This window comes from Dermacentor albipictus, chromosome 6 (genome assembly GCF_038994185.2).
Source record: "Dermacentor albipictus isolate Rhodes 1998 colony chromosome 6, USDA_Dalb.pri_finalv2, whole genome shotgun sequence".
Classification (NCBI taxonomy): Eukaryota; Metazoa; Arthropoda; class Arachnida; order Ixodida; family Ixodidae; genus Dermacentor; species Dermacentor albipictus.
Genome location: NC_091826.1, coordinates 73,278,623 through 73,293,346, shown reverse-complemented (window position 1 = coordinate 73,293,346; position 14,724 = coordinate 73,278,623). Strand labels below are relative to the sequence as shown.

Sequence of the window (14,724 nt, the reverse complement as noted above, 5' to 3'; positions counted from 1 at the left end):
AGTGAGGTCCTGTCTGCGAAGTATGCAATATTACGGCATCGAGGAGGTGCCGTTGGTGTGTAGTGAACACAAAAATGTCGTGGGACTGTCGGCGTCGCTTGGCTGATTCATGGCAATCACGTCTGGGTCACCAATTATTGGCACGCGCGAGGAAAGCAGAGACGAGGCGTGAGGCTTGGAGTCTCGGTGCCAACTATCTTTATTCTTTGTGCGCTGGCCCTCTATCGGCGGCCGGCTGGCTACGCTCGACTGCGGTCGGCTCTGTTCCGCGCTGGCAGCACCGCGGCTTATCCGCGGCATTTTTGTGTTCACTACAGGTGCTGTTCAAGAAGCTTTCCCCGGTGCATTGCAGGGCCCCTTTGAGGAACTAGTCAGGGATAACACAGGAATGCAGTAGGTAATATCTCATAGTCAATCATAAGTTATCTTTATAGGTGCATCAACCAATTACGTTTACTCATTTTGGTGACGGCACAGTAGAGGGGAATGTCTTTCAATATTGGTGTCCCCCAAGAAACACATCTTGGGGCATAGAGGCAGAGTGTGCAGCTGGTACGTAGTTTTATGGGTGGAGCTTGTACTGAATTCGTAGGTGGTCACTGGCCATATCGAAATATTTTCATTGCGCAATGCATTTCTGACAGAAATGAAGACCCTCTGAACTCTTTTGCTGAACCTTTACGGGTAACAGGTCATTTCTAAGCCTCCATGAAACCCAAAAAAATTGGACTTGATGCGGTGAGTTCGATACCTCAAAGGGGCGGATTTAAGGATGGAAAACTTGATTCCAAAGTCATAGTAATGTGCTTGACATGCTGGAGCAGAGTTTCAGTTGCGGATGGCATAGCAAACAACTGAGTAATTAATTCATGAATGAATTTTACCCCAGATACCATTTCTTTTTGTCTGCTTTCAGAGCAGTCATGCTCAAGAAGTAGATTTCTGCTTATGCCACAGGCAATTTTTGAAATTCTGTCAACTCCAAGAAAGTAACACCGGATATGGTCACAATGGTCTTTTAACTTTGTTACCACTCAGCATGTGATTCATGCTTCAATTGCTTTTCTGCTTATTCTGTTTTCTGCCATTGCCAAGTGGCTTCTTGTCCTACATGAATTTTTTCTTCCATTGCTTCCCAAAAGCCATTTGTTATTCAACATTCATGTGGCCAGCAGTGACTGCACAAGCTGGATACATTGAATTTTCTTCCCTCGGTTTCTCTGATAACATCTCTGCACCGAGCTTGGTGTGGTATTGCCGCCAGATGCAGCTCTGTTAAATACGTTTTTCTTTTTTGTGCTAAGTCTTGGCAAGCTATTGAGTACATGTCTAGATGGAGAGTAGAGGTCATAAAGATACCTGTGCATGTGTAAATGTGTACCTTCACCGTGTTGTCCATTTTTCATCTGACCTTTGTGCCTGAACAGTGTGCAAAGGGCACGGAGGTCATGTGTGGCCAAAATTTAGGCACACACCTGCACCATCTACTGTGCATTCTGTTTTGTACTGCCTGTCGTAATACACCAAGCTAAACAGCCTACCATGGTGTTAATGCCCTGTGTATGTTTCTTCCAGGTCAAGAGAGACCAGTGCCATATCGCTGTTTCTCATGGTGAGGAAGATCAGCTTGCGCTAGCTGCACAGCTATGCTGTGGAGAGCTGCATCAACAGGACAACACACTTGTGGACACTCACAGGCAAGAAGCTGCATGGTTGTCAGCACTGTCTACGTGCCTTTGCAGCTGCATCAGGGGAAATTGTGAATTTAGGAAGCAAGATGAACTGCTGGTACATATATACACACACAGGTAGACAGTAATCCAGCGTGTAGATTCGTAACATGACTCGTTTCTGAAATGGCCTTGTAACAGAAGCACTATGTTTTGTGTTCAAGTTTTCAAGTTCATGCAGCTTAAGTTAATGCTAATAAGAAAGTTCATCTGGGCTGTATTGGCGAACTACCTTTCTCGAACACACAAAAAGCCACCCTTTTAGAGGAGTCTTAATAAGTTAGACAAGAAGAAAAAAAGAGCTAAAGAGGCCACCTTCAAGTTCCCATACTAGCCAACCGTGGTGTCCCAGATTTTGAAGGCATCTGCTAGGACTAGGACTGCTAGGACTAGTTAAGCTGCCGTTATGCAGCTTTTATCCTGCCATCCCTACCACTTTGTATATATCAGTGTACTTATGTGGTAAAAATAAACTTCTTCTTCTTCATGCCTAGTTAATTTTTTATTAGCAAAGATGGACAGAATGATTTTTGAATAGAGCCAAAGACTGAATTTGGGAAGTTTCAAGAACATTTGCTTTGCCACTACAGCCAAGATAGGACAAAATATTTCAATGTCAGCAATGTCACGCTGACTCAGAGATTATGGTGCAAAATTAAAACAAAAATATAAATTTGACAATTGTTTTTACTGGTAAACAACTTTCTGTGAACTTAACGAAAACAATGACAGAGAATACTTTATAGCTCTAAACTGATTTAGTGTTTCTCTTTAATGTCAACTTAAGTTGACACCATAAAAGAAGCATTCTGGGTTAGTGACAAAAAGTGTAAGGTGCTCTGGTACTTGCAGGTGTGACTGCCCTTCCCTGTGCAGCAACAGCCGCGTATGTTCTGTTCACAATCTTTTCTGATTCTGAAAACATGCCGAAAAGAGCTAGCACTTTGGTTTGAGCATATATTAGCTATGCTCTGCATCTTTGGAATTGGGCAAGTTTTCAGATGTCAGATGCGTATATACATAATTGATGGCTGCTATAGTGCTAGGCTCAGGTGCACTGGAGTAAGGTGGCTGAACAGATGTGTGGTGCACGGCATGCATGCACTGTAGAATCTTATCTACTGCATAAATGAGTACTGTTAATCTATATGCAGTGCTCCCACTCTTGTGCCAAACGAGAATTCCTGCACCATGCCGATAAAGAAAAATGATTTTGCACTGAAGTGCTCCAAAATTAGTGACAGTGCAAAGCTGGTGGGGCCGCAGTGGTCTGCATATCTACAGTATAGCAAGCAGTTTAATAAATCTTAACTCCCCATTATCTATATGTCGCCGACTGATAAGTCAAGCTCCACAGGTACCGCCTGAAACTACAAATAATGACGAGTCCAAAATATTCGAACTTTATTCCACAAGTGGCTAAGAAAGTATGCCGTAATCTTGGATGACCATTTTTGGGTATACTTCACAAGTTGGTAGCCACTTGCTCCATTTACAAACCACCCAACTAGCAGCTCAGCAAAACAATTCTGCAGCTGCAATAATGAGTTCCTTTAACCTTTTCATGATCACTGGTGGTATTAATGCCCATAACACTTTCTTTGGAGACTTCCGGCGACACACAAGAGGCCGGCTCATAGAGAACTTTCTTGTATCCTCTGGTACATGCCTCTTTAATAAAAAGGAGTCCACCTATTACAATGTCCAACATAATTCGTATTCTTCAAGCAGATTTAGCAAAGGGCTCTGCAGCCTTCTTTCCGTATCTACAATGGGGTTAAAATATTCTTTTGGAAACGACCACTTCCCTGTAATGTTAAAGCTAATACAGCAACACAAATGTCTTCTGCCTACTCCTCAAGAGAAGCTAGTCTTGGCTGACTGGGATCATTTTAAACCTCCTTAGCCTATTCTATACTTTTGCCTTTCTCCACTACTCCTCGGTTTCAATGTCTGAATACCAACCTATGCCCTAAAGTGAGTAATTAAATGTTTGCCTTCTGTATGTGCAGGTTAATGCTAAAAACAAAAACAAAAAAACTCTCCCATCTTGTCTTCCTAGCTTGCTGTCGCATCCACCAGCCCTGTGATTTAATATGTTTGAATTCAATCAAATTTTATGTGTTTGGGGATCAACAAAGTGTAGCCCATACTTCATTTTGTTTCTTTCACACCTGCTAGCAGTCATCATTCCACCAAGAGACTCGTCTTTTGCATGAGCTACCACTTGTTTGTGGAATCCATTTGTTTGCGGTACTGATCACAAAAGCGGCAAGATACAGCAACATATATATTAATATCGTCCATAAAATCTCGGGATAAGTAGCTTGATTCTTTAAGGGGTAGGAGATCTGTCAGTTGTCTTTGGTGAACGAAGAGGGAAACAAATTGGATGACCAGACTGATGCTCTTGGTGAACGCTTCGAGCATGTGTCTTGCTCAACCGACTATTTGGAGTTGTGAAATACAAAGAACTAGATGGATGTAAGCCACTTTATTATAAATGTAGCCCAAACCAAACTGTACTTTCAGCGTTGCTAAGTTGAGAGCTTCCCTGATCGCATGTTGGAGCTCTGCGCTAGGTTCTAACAGAGTTGTGTACGATACGATTAAACATCTTCATACAGACATGCAAATCACTCTACTCACACTTTTTAATACCATCTGGGCAGCTGGGCATCTTCCATGCACATGGAAAGAAGTGATTGGCATCCCTATTTTTTAACAGGATAAAGATCCCTCCTCATTACCAAGCTATTGCCTGGTAGCGCTTTCAAGTTGCCTCTGCAAATTTGCAAATTGTTGCCTTCTGCATTATCTCGAATCAAACAAAATGCTTGATTCGCGGAAACAAAACGCTCGTGGAATGTAGGGAAACAGAATGCGAGAGAAAAAAGCACTTTCCCTTGGCGTATCAACACCATATCCCATTACATCCTGCACAATTTCTCGGCTCGAACCCGTTATTCAACACCACATCAGTTTTAAATTATTTAAACGACATTCAAACTTTGCACATTATCAGACCAAGTGTTACGTAGTACGACCTCTTAGCAGAGGCTCCTGATGCGTCTGTTACATTAGCATTGCACATGTCTCCAAGCCCTTGCATTCAAGGGCCCTTGTGAGACATCAGTGCTGCATTCACTACATGTTTTGTTTCATCATCCGCGTGTAACATGACAGTTCCATAGTTCACACCTCTGGTCATTGTCATTGTTTTAATACTTATTTATTTTACGCAATCCAGAGCGACTGATTTTAGGCCTATTTACAGCCATGCCACATCCACCATTCGAAGTACATTTCTTCACTTCACGAACAATTCATTGAAAACCGATCACCATGTGTATGGCGCTCTTTGGTCATATCTGGCCCTTGTGCCAAAAAACCCCATACATCATCAAAACGCTTGATTCGTATCCATATGTATATTGAGAAGGCCTCTCAACAACCAACCAATGTATCACTGGAAACAAGTGATGCTGCCTGTTTCAGAAACTTACCTGTACTATAAACTTGCTTGGAGCTAGTGTTTCTCTTGCATTCTTGCATAATGAGAAAAAAAAGAGTCCAAATTTATATACTCTACAAAGAATTTGTGAGTTGGCAGGTATGCATACCAATATTTTAGGGTTTTATGTTGTGCCTGTCTTTAATGCATGACCGTTCTTCGGCAAGTCCCCCAGCCCTGTGATGCGAAAAGTGTAATGCCTTATAGCTGTGGAAAAATGCATAATTTGCAAAGTTAAGATGTTTAATCGTTACTATAGCTTAAATGTAGATGATTGGTAGCATTTGAGCAATAAGAAACAGTTTAAAGCAAGAAAATATAATATAAAGAGGATACCCGTAGAGATACATAGGGTTCCATGCAAAATGCATGGGGCAGCTTAAAGTAAGGTTGCGCCAACTGAAATTTCGGGATTGCTAAATTAAAATTCCAGGTTGGGTCAACTTTATTTTGGGGGTGGGCCAACTTAAATTCAGGGGTGGGTCAACGAAGTTTGGAGGTTGGCCACCTTACATTTGGGAGTGGGCCTACTTGAAGTTTGGGTTGGCACAACTGAAATGTGGGGTTAGGCCAACTTGAAGTTGGGGGGGGGGGACCTACTTCAATTGGGCTCAATGTCCAATTCAACACTGCTGAGCATCCTTCGAGTTTTGAATACCTCACGGGCAAGCAACCGCATTGAGACTCTTGGTGAGTTTTCATTGGCCCTTACCGAGGCGCAGTCAGAATGCAGGCTAGAGCTTGCGTGTGCAAGGAACGCGTGGATAACACAGGCTTGTGAGAGTGACAGCGAGGGAGACATGGCTTCGCGGTGATGCACTCTCCCCTTACACAATACGCCTCATGCGCTACTGCGGCAGCTGGTGTTCCCTTTCCACTGCTCTGCTCCATCGAGGCACGCTCGTGCCTGGCGTTCTGGCTCAATTGGTATGGTTGCATTGAATGGACTGGATGCGGCGATAAATTCTGACAGTTGTCTTCTAAAGCCTAAGCATCCTTTGCCACCAGAAAGGTTGTGGGTAGACGCGTATAAGATAGGAAAAGCAAGTAAGCAAAACTGAACAAAAACAAAGTAACATCCGAGCTAAACAATGCTTAAGTAGACAATTAGTAGCAATTCTCAGAATTTCTGTGGTTTTTTTTTTTCAGTCAATTTAGTCTGTATGTAGGAAATGATTGCTCAACATCCATCGAAGTTAGCAGCACCAGGGTGTCTACCAACCGGGAATTCTCAGGGATATTGAATAGTATAGAAATTCTCAGGGAAGAGGGAATTTGTGCTTCAATCAGGGAAATTGGCTGTCATTTTATTGAAAGGGAACGAAAGTCGCCCTACTCCTGGCTGCAGTATAAAAATGGGGAATCGTAACGAATTCTCTTTGGCGCCGTGTCGTCGGCTGGAGGAGTTGCCAGTGTACAGTCAACGACCGATTTTCCGGACGCCCGATGTTTGGGAAACGTCCCATAATGCGGACGGCTTCGCGACACCACCACGTGCCCCGTATAAGAACGTACGTCTGCAGTTTCAGGCGCAGGAATCCTTCGGTGTCGGATTGTGCTGACATTTTGTCCGAAACGACATTAATGAAAGCCAACACCACCGTTTTGATTATGTCGCTGCCTCGAACCAGCGCTCTCGCACGCAGATCCGCTGGCAGCCGTAGCCACCACTGCGGCAATGCGAGGCTTAGCTGCCTCGACGTTCGCTATTAAAGGTTCTTGCCATTCGGTCTGTGCCTTTCATTGAAAGAATTGAAAATTCATTTATTGAAAAAAATTGAAAATTCATTGAAAAAGCAGAATGAATGCACTTTTCACGCATAAATGTTTTATTAACGAAATATAGGTAATAAAGAAGATATAAATTGCCAGAATCAAGATTGTGGGATAAAATTGTACAAAGTTTGCAAAGACATGCTTGTATTTACTAAGAAAAATATGTAACCAAAAATAATGAGATATACAAAATTTATTACTGCCTAACAGGCACTAACTCCGAAAAAAATGAATTTTTCATTGAACAGGTATTCTACTACAAAACTAACTGCGAGCACGACAGTTTGGCGTGCCGGGCTGTGGCCGCGGATGTTCCAGGCTGGTTTGCGGGTCGTCGCTCTCAGGGTCAAAGTCCGACGAATAGGCAGCATCCTGAGACTCGGTGCTGCGTGATCCATTGATAAAATCAGCCACAGACACTCAGCAAAATCATGACATCTGCAATCTTTTGAAGCAAGCGCACGACGCTCTTGGAGGTGGCCACTTTCGCTTTCTACTTTGACGATCGCAAAACTTCGGAGCTCATTCAAAAATTACCGCCTGGCGTGAAAAAATCTAACTACTTCGAAAACAAAAATATAGTTCTCCTCCTTCACCTTTGATGGTGTGGTGTGTCCGTGAGGTCTCTAAAGCGGCATCTCACACAGTCGATAGCGGGCGGCCATTTTCGCTTTCTACTTTGACGATCGCGAAACGTAAAAGCGCATTCAAAAATTACTGCTTGGTGGGAAGAAAGCGAACTGCTTAGATAACAAAAATAGTTAATTCTCTTCCTTCACGTCTGATAGTGCAGTGTGACTGTGAGCAGTGTGCAAGGTCTCGAAAGCAGCATTTCAAACTATCGTTAGCGGGCTAACTATGCCCAGTGGGCGCGGTACGGAAAGAGTTAACAAGTGTGGGAAGGGGCAATTGTCATGGGACTCAATACACATTCCATAATTATACATGCGTGCACCTGCTGTCTCCTGTCGCAGTACAAGCACTGTTATGCCTAATAAGTGTACTGGCAGGTTTTCAGAGCTTTTTCGGACGTGCGTGTGAATATTTAAGCCCATAAGGGCAGTAAAAGACAAGCGACATGCATTCATTTCTTCAGACGTTTTTGTGGCCATAGGGAGTATGAAAAATCGAACATTGATGGTATAACTGACCAAGTGGATGCTTCAAATGGTCCGTGGGGTGAATGCGTGGTGGAACGAGGACAAGAACAGAAATGACCGTCACATTGAGGAATAATCGGGAAAGGAACTGTGCCGCCTCTTTTTTGGAGCTTTTATTTTTTTTAGTTATTTATTTATTTATGAATACTGCGGTCTTGAATACAAGACCCTTGCAGGTGGGTATACATATGTGTACATTAACATATTGAAACAAAAATGAAATACATTCAGGCAAAGGCTTCAACAACACGCATACCCAGTAGAAACTTATTCACCAATGTCATCTTTTGCAAGACCGTAAAAAAACATTAACTTCAATACAGGATTTACAAGCACCGAATATGTCTTAGCACGCACACAAAAAAATAAAATCACTAATTACTGAATATGCGCCTCAAAGAATAATAATGAATCCTGAGTTACTACGCTGTCGGCAAAATTGTTCCAATCGATTATGGTTTTAGAAAAATAGGAATATTTGTAACAGTTAGTTCTTGCTAATAATGGTTTTACTGAAAGAGAATGTCGCATGTGTGTAGCGTAACCACTGGAATAACAAATTATTTGTGGAGTGTCAATATTGTAGTGCCCATTCACCAATAGGAAAAAGAATTTCAAGCGACAAAGACAATTCCTATGAGTAAATGACGGTAAACCGCTTCTTCTGAGAAGGTGCGTGGTGGATGCACGTCTGTAGGCATTAAAGATAAATCTCACTGCTTTTTTTTTTTTTTGTCAAAAAGCAGCGAGCCCAAAAAGCGAAGTGTTGGCTGACGCAAAGATTCAAGTGACCCTCATCCAAACCTAAATAAACTCTTGAAAACAGTGAAACACAGAACAGAGGCATTATGTGTGGGCTGAGAGTATGTGAGGACAGTTGAGGTTGACTTTCAAGCTGCTGAGAAAATCTCACTTGTGGCAAAGTTTGGGCCTAATACCAATGATCTTGCTGTCACTTTGTAGAGATAGCTCATTTTCGAAAATATTTGCTTCTTATACATCTCTGTTTATTTGTATTTGAAGTTCGACTTGATTTGCAATGGGCTTGAGCATTTTCCTTTTTCGAAGATATTTTATTTACTGTGCATTTTACTATCTCCTCCCTTCAGTTTTCTGTTCTGAATAAACACTACTCCTTACTATTCAAACTGGACTAAGTTTTTTTTTTTTTAATGCTTACTTGAGATTGACAGCACTGGATGACGTGGTGTCAGCCTACGTTGACATAAAATAAAGTACTGTGTCACTAAGGGAAACCTGGAAAACTCTGGGAATTTGATAATGTAAACTTGGTAGACACCCTGCGGCACGTACTTGTACTTTTGAACATTGAATGATTTAATGTCCTCTTGAATTGCAGATTGTTTGCCGGTCAGAACCTTTGATAATTCATTTAGTACTGAAAATTTTGAATTTTTGCCTAAGGCAGATTGAAGTTTCGAACTAACTCTACAACAACAGGTCCATTAAGGACGGTGGCAAACCTTTCCTGAATGCTGAAATGAGCACCACTCTCAGAGTCAGAGTTGCGCTTGAGCATTCAATTTTCTAGATGATGATGGCTTTTTTAAAAACATCAAGTGAGCACACAAGTATGTTTTAAGTCACCTTACAGTGCATCTTTGCATAGAGCAGTTTGAGCCTTTCTTTGTAGCAATAATCAGCTGTCTTCAGTCCACTTCCCCAGTGGTTTATAACATCATAAACAGGATGAGGCCAGGACAAAACAAGGAAGAAAAGCGTTTTTAGGCCCTTAAAATTCTGTATAGGCACCGACATCAATATTGGGAATTAGGAGATTATCTTGGGAATGGCATTCACAGACAGCACTTAGAAGTTTTTTGAATATGGGTTAAAATTCAGATACCATAAATTGCATTTATCATCTGAAAAATCCATATTTATTAATGTTGCATAGCTAAGACACACAGGTGTATGTCTTGAAATTTACGACACGCAGTTCGAGGTTTGGAAAATTATGCGATTTATTGATTCTTTCTTGATGCACACACACACACACACACACACACACACACACAGGGTATCCAACCTAACAAGCCAAGATTTAAAGAATGAAAGGCACGTCAGAAGTGAATTGAACTGAACACATACCATTTGCACTGGCCTATAGTAACTTAGGTAGCTTTGTTGTTTTTCCTGTAACTGAATAATTAAGTTTAATTACCCATCTTTTTAATTATTTGCTGAGGACCCCAACCATGATGCACAGATTTGTGGAGCATCTTCAGAAACCACCAATCGAGTTATCTCCTGTATGATATGTCTCACATAGTCCTTTTTTGCGGGTTGCAAAGAAAGCCCACTAAATATGAAAAAAGGCCACGTGATGGAGCGGTTGCACAGTGGTATCATGCGGCTCTCAAGCGTGCATTCGGTGAACAAGGTCGGCTCTCGTCGTATTATGCCGCCAATGCACACTGCTGTCCTAGAGTTGCCAGGGAGATAAAGAACACCCTGCTGCTTCCCCATTGCCAGTCGCAATGCAACCAACCTTGATCACCGAACGCACGCTTGAGAGCTGCACGATACCACTACACAACCGCTCCATCATGTGGCTTTCTTTCATATTTTGCAGGCTTTCTTTGCAACCCGGAAAGAAGGACTATGTGAGATGTACTACAAATCTGCGTATCATACTTGGGGTCCTCAGCCAATCATTAACAAGTTGGGTAATTCAATTTAAATAATTAGCGAGTTATGGGGAAACAAAAAGTGTGTGTGTGTGTGTGCGTGCAAAAAAGGAGGGGGAGGGAATAGGAAAACAAACCAAAGCATGATGTGCAAACACCACTAGCAGTTACAAGGCAGCATGATAATTGTTGCCGTTTTCTACAATAATAAATAATGTGTGGGCGTGTTTTCCAAAGCAAGTGTTTTGTAATGACATAATTTTCAATTTTCATTAAAAAAAAGAGAAAAAAGTTGTCTGTGCTCTGTCTTGCATCTGATGCTTCTGCTGAGATTAAATGTTTTGGCATGTGTAATACACAGCCATCTGGACTCTTCACACAGGTGCAGCCAACAGTTTTGCGATTTCAAGACACTTTCCGGGCAATCTGGCAACTTCAAAGACTGCAAGCACATGCCCACCAAGCCCCCATAGCTGCATCCACAGCTTTGATGACGGCGACAGCCAAGACAGCATCAGAAGCCACAGCCAGAGTTGCAACAGCTAGCAGGGCACGTCCTGCCTGACAACTTGACGCCCGAGGCATTCTTGCCACAGCCTGCCAAACAGGAATGACATGTGATATCAGCGCACGTGCTCACAGCTTAAATTTAGAATTAAGCCCTGAATGCTAATCTATCTTCAATGGCTACTTCCCCAACTTTTGTTGTAAATCCCCCTTTCTTTCCCTGTGGAATAGAATTAATGTTAAAGTAACATAGGCGTTAATAATATCATGGCATTTCTCACATGTAGGCGAAAATAACCACTCTGATTTTCACTAAAAAGCTTTCTCTCTCTCTGGCGTTTCTCATATGCGATTGTGTACATTTGCTTTGTCATCATATAGCCTTGTTGGGCAGTGACCTGAGGTATCTGTGTACCTTGTACCCACCACGGTGGCTTAGCGGCTGTGGTGTTGCACTGGTAAGCACGAAGTCAAGGCACCAAATCCCGGCCACGGGGGCACATTTTGATGGGGGCAAAATACAAAAACACCCGTGTCCCACGCATAGGGGGCACGTTAAAGGTCCCCTGGTAGTCAAATATGATCCGGAGTCCCCCACTACGGCATGCCTCATAATCAATTCGTGGTTTTGGCACGTGAAACACCAGAATTCAATTCAGTTCATGTGTGTACCTTGCACATCTTGTCAAGGTGTGATGGGTGTAGCCAGGCTTGCAAAGTAACCGTATACCCAAGTTGTGCCTTCAGTTCTCATGCAGTCACACATAACAAACTAACACATTTTATGGGCAATTTTTTTCAGCCGGGGAATAGAAGTGTGACAACTTGCCATGGTACAGTGGAAACTACATTTGCTCCATATTTTCTTCCTATCCTTTTTACATTGTGCGAAATTTGGTGCAAATAAGGGATTGCTGGCACTTTTTTTGTGAACGCAGTTGCATACTTGCAGTTTACGTAAGCAAAGGCACGTTTCGCACTTCACCAAATGCACTGGTAAAGTTGTGCACAAGATCTCATTAAGTTGCAGTAAGAGCTATATTGGCCAAATGGGAACATGTTTTAATGAGCTTGCGCGAGAGAACAAGCTGGCTGCTAAGAGCCACTCTGGTGGGCACCTTGCCTTTCATTGCAAACAGTGCAAATGCACTCTACTTTTCTGTAACAGCGTGTTTCTAAAATGGGCATGTGATAAACTTCAACACGAAACCATGGAGGCTTATTTTATCAATTTGAAAGGAAGTACTTGCATTAGCATGCCATCGCTATCACTATTGGAAAAGAAAGTTGCATTTTTGACGGGGTTCGTGTGATTCTACAATGATGTGTGCACACATATATTTGTGACTTCAAGTGATTAAGGATTCAATTGAAAGTCAGTGTTGGTCTTGTTTTCACGTTTCTCTATTTTGTCCTTGTCTAGTCTGTGCTGAAAGTTTTCATTTACCATGAACCAACTAGCCTATTCCGAGATCCTTAGAAATGCTGAAACGCAGCCAGACAGCTTGGCGAGCTATTCATTCAGGGTGACAAACCTGAATGAGCTTTTGTCAAACAGGGCTGCTTAGTCTGGTCCAAAGCTTCCCTTGTACCCCATGTGATGTTATATGTGGTGCTTTCAAATCTACTGTTCTGTATGGGTCTATGTTTTTCTGCATTTATAGACCGAATGACAATTTCGAAAACTCAGTAATTTGTCCTTTTGAAGAGGAGCATTCAGTTCAGTTCAGTTCAGTTTATTACCTTAAAGGTCCCCCGTAGGGGCATTACATAAGGGGTGGGTTTTTATAAGATAACAAAACATCATCATAAATAATTATTTAACAAAATGGTCGGTTATAAGTTGTGTGAACGAAGATGGACAAGTCGTGTTAGCGATGTTGGCGGGAAGGCCATTCCAGTCTGTGGCGGTACGGAAGAAAAAGGAGGCTACGAAGGTGGTTGTCCGTGCACGTGGGCGTGCCACTTGAAGTGGATGGCTGGTGCGATGAGATATGCGTGCTGCTGCTGTTATGTAAGGCTCTTGATTAAGGGAAGAAAAGAAGAACTTGTGGTACAGGGAAAGACTGGAAATGCGACGTCGACATGAAAGTAGCGACAAGCCCGATTCTGATTTCAGTGATGAAACGCTGACGTCGTATGAATATGAGGTATGAATGAATCTAACAGCACGATTTTGAACTGATTCTAATGCGTCGGTGAGATATGCTTGATGCGGGTTCCAGATAGCTGACGCGTATTCCAGTTTTGGCCTGACAAGTGACTTATATGCTAGTAATTTTAAATCTGATGGGACCTGCCGTAGGTTCCGTTTTAGAAAACCTAAGGTTTTGTTAGCTGCAGAGATAATGCTAGTGACATGTGCGCGCCAAGACAAATCGTGAGACAGGGTTACACCTAAATATTTATAGGATTGTACTGATTCTAATGGTGTGGTATTTATTTCATATGGGAAGAAGGAAGGGTTGCGACGGCGGGAGAAGGACACGAATTTACATTTCTTGGCGTTAAGGGTCATCAACGAATTGCTGCACCATTCTAGAACACTGTTAAGATCATTTTGGAGTGTAGTATGGTCAGATGAGTTATAGATAGAGCGGTAGATGACGCAGTCGTCTGCAAACATGCGTATATTACTGGAGACACACTGAGGTAAATCATTAATATATATTAAAAATAACAGGGGACCAAGAACAGATCCTTGGGGCACGCCAGAGGTTACTGGGAGGGGACTTGATAGGTTACCGTTTATAAAAACCATTTGTGTGCGATTAGACAAAAATTCATTTATCCAAATTAGAACGTTAGGGTCCAAGTTCAACAGCTGAAGTTTTAGTAGCAAACGTTGGTGGGATACTTTATCAAATGCCTTTGCAAAATCTAAAAAGATTGCGTCAGTTTGTACATTGATGTCAAGGTTAGTATGCAAGTCGTGAACGAATATAGCTAATTGAGTTTCGCAAGAGAAACCTTTGCGAAAACCATGTTGTGAAGGGTGAAAAAAGTTATTACTGTCCAAGAAGGCAATGATTTGAGAGTAGATGACATGTTCCATGATTTTGCACGGCACGCTTGTTAGTGAGATGGGTCGATAATTTAATGGGGAATTCCTGTTACCGGTTTTGTAGACTGGAATGACTCTTCCCACTTTCCAATCACCCGGCATGTTTCCTGAAGAGAGTGACTGTGAGAATAGTAAGGATAAGTATGATGCAGCCATGTGTCTTGTGTTTCTTAGAAGTTTAGAGTTAATTTCATCAATGCCAAATGACGATGATAGCTTAGTCTTCTGGATTATGGACGAAATTCCGTCAGCAGAAAATGTGATGCATGGCATGTGACCTTCAATGTTGTACAAAGGTAAAGAAATGTTTGTTTCGATTTCT

The 14,724-nt window shown here is 42.2% G+C and overlaps 1 long non-coding RNA gene across 2 annotated transcripts in view; it reads left to right on the top strand.

Moving 5' to 3' along the window:
- The window catches only part of LOC139061192 (uncharacterized), a 34,566-nt gene that overhangs the window by 3,656 nt on the left and 16,186 nt on the right, over positions 1 to 14,724 (top strand). Inside the window, exons 2-3 of one of the 2 annotated variants that reach the window (XR_011515253.1) lie at positions 1,576 to 1,697; positions 11,214 to 11,381. This is a non-coding gene — a long non-coding RNA (uncharacterized lncRNA). Of the gene's footprint in view, positions 1 to 1,575; positions 1,698 to 11,192; positions 11,382 to 14,724 lie in introns of both variants that reach the window. The other variant, XR_011515254.1, reaches the window with a different exon arrangement.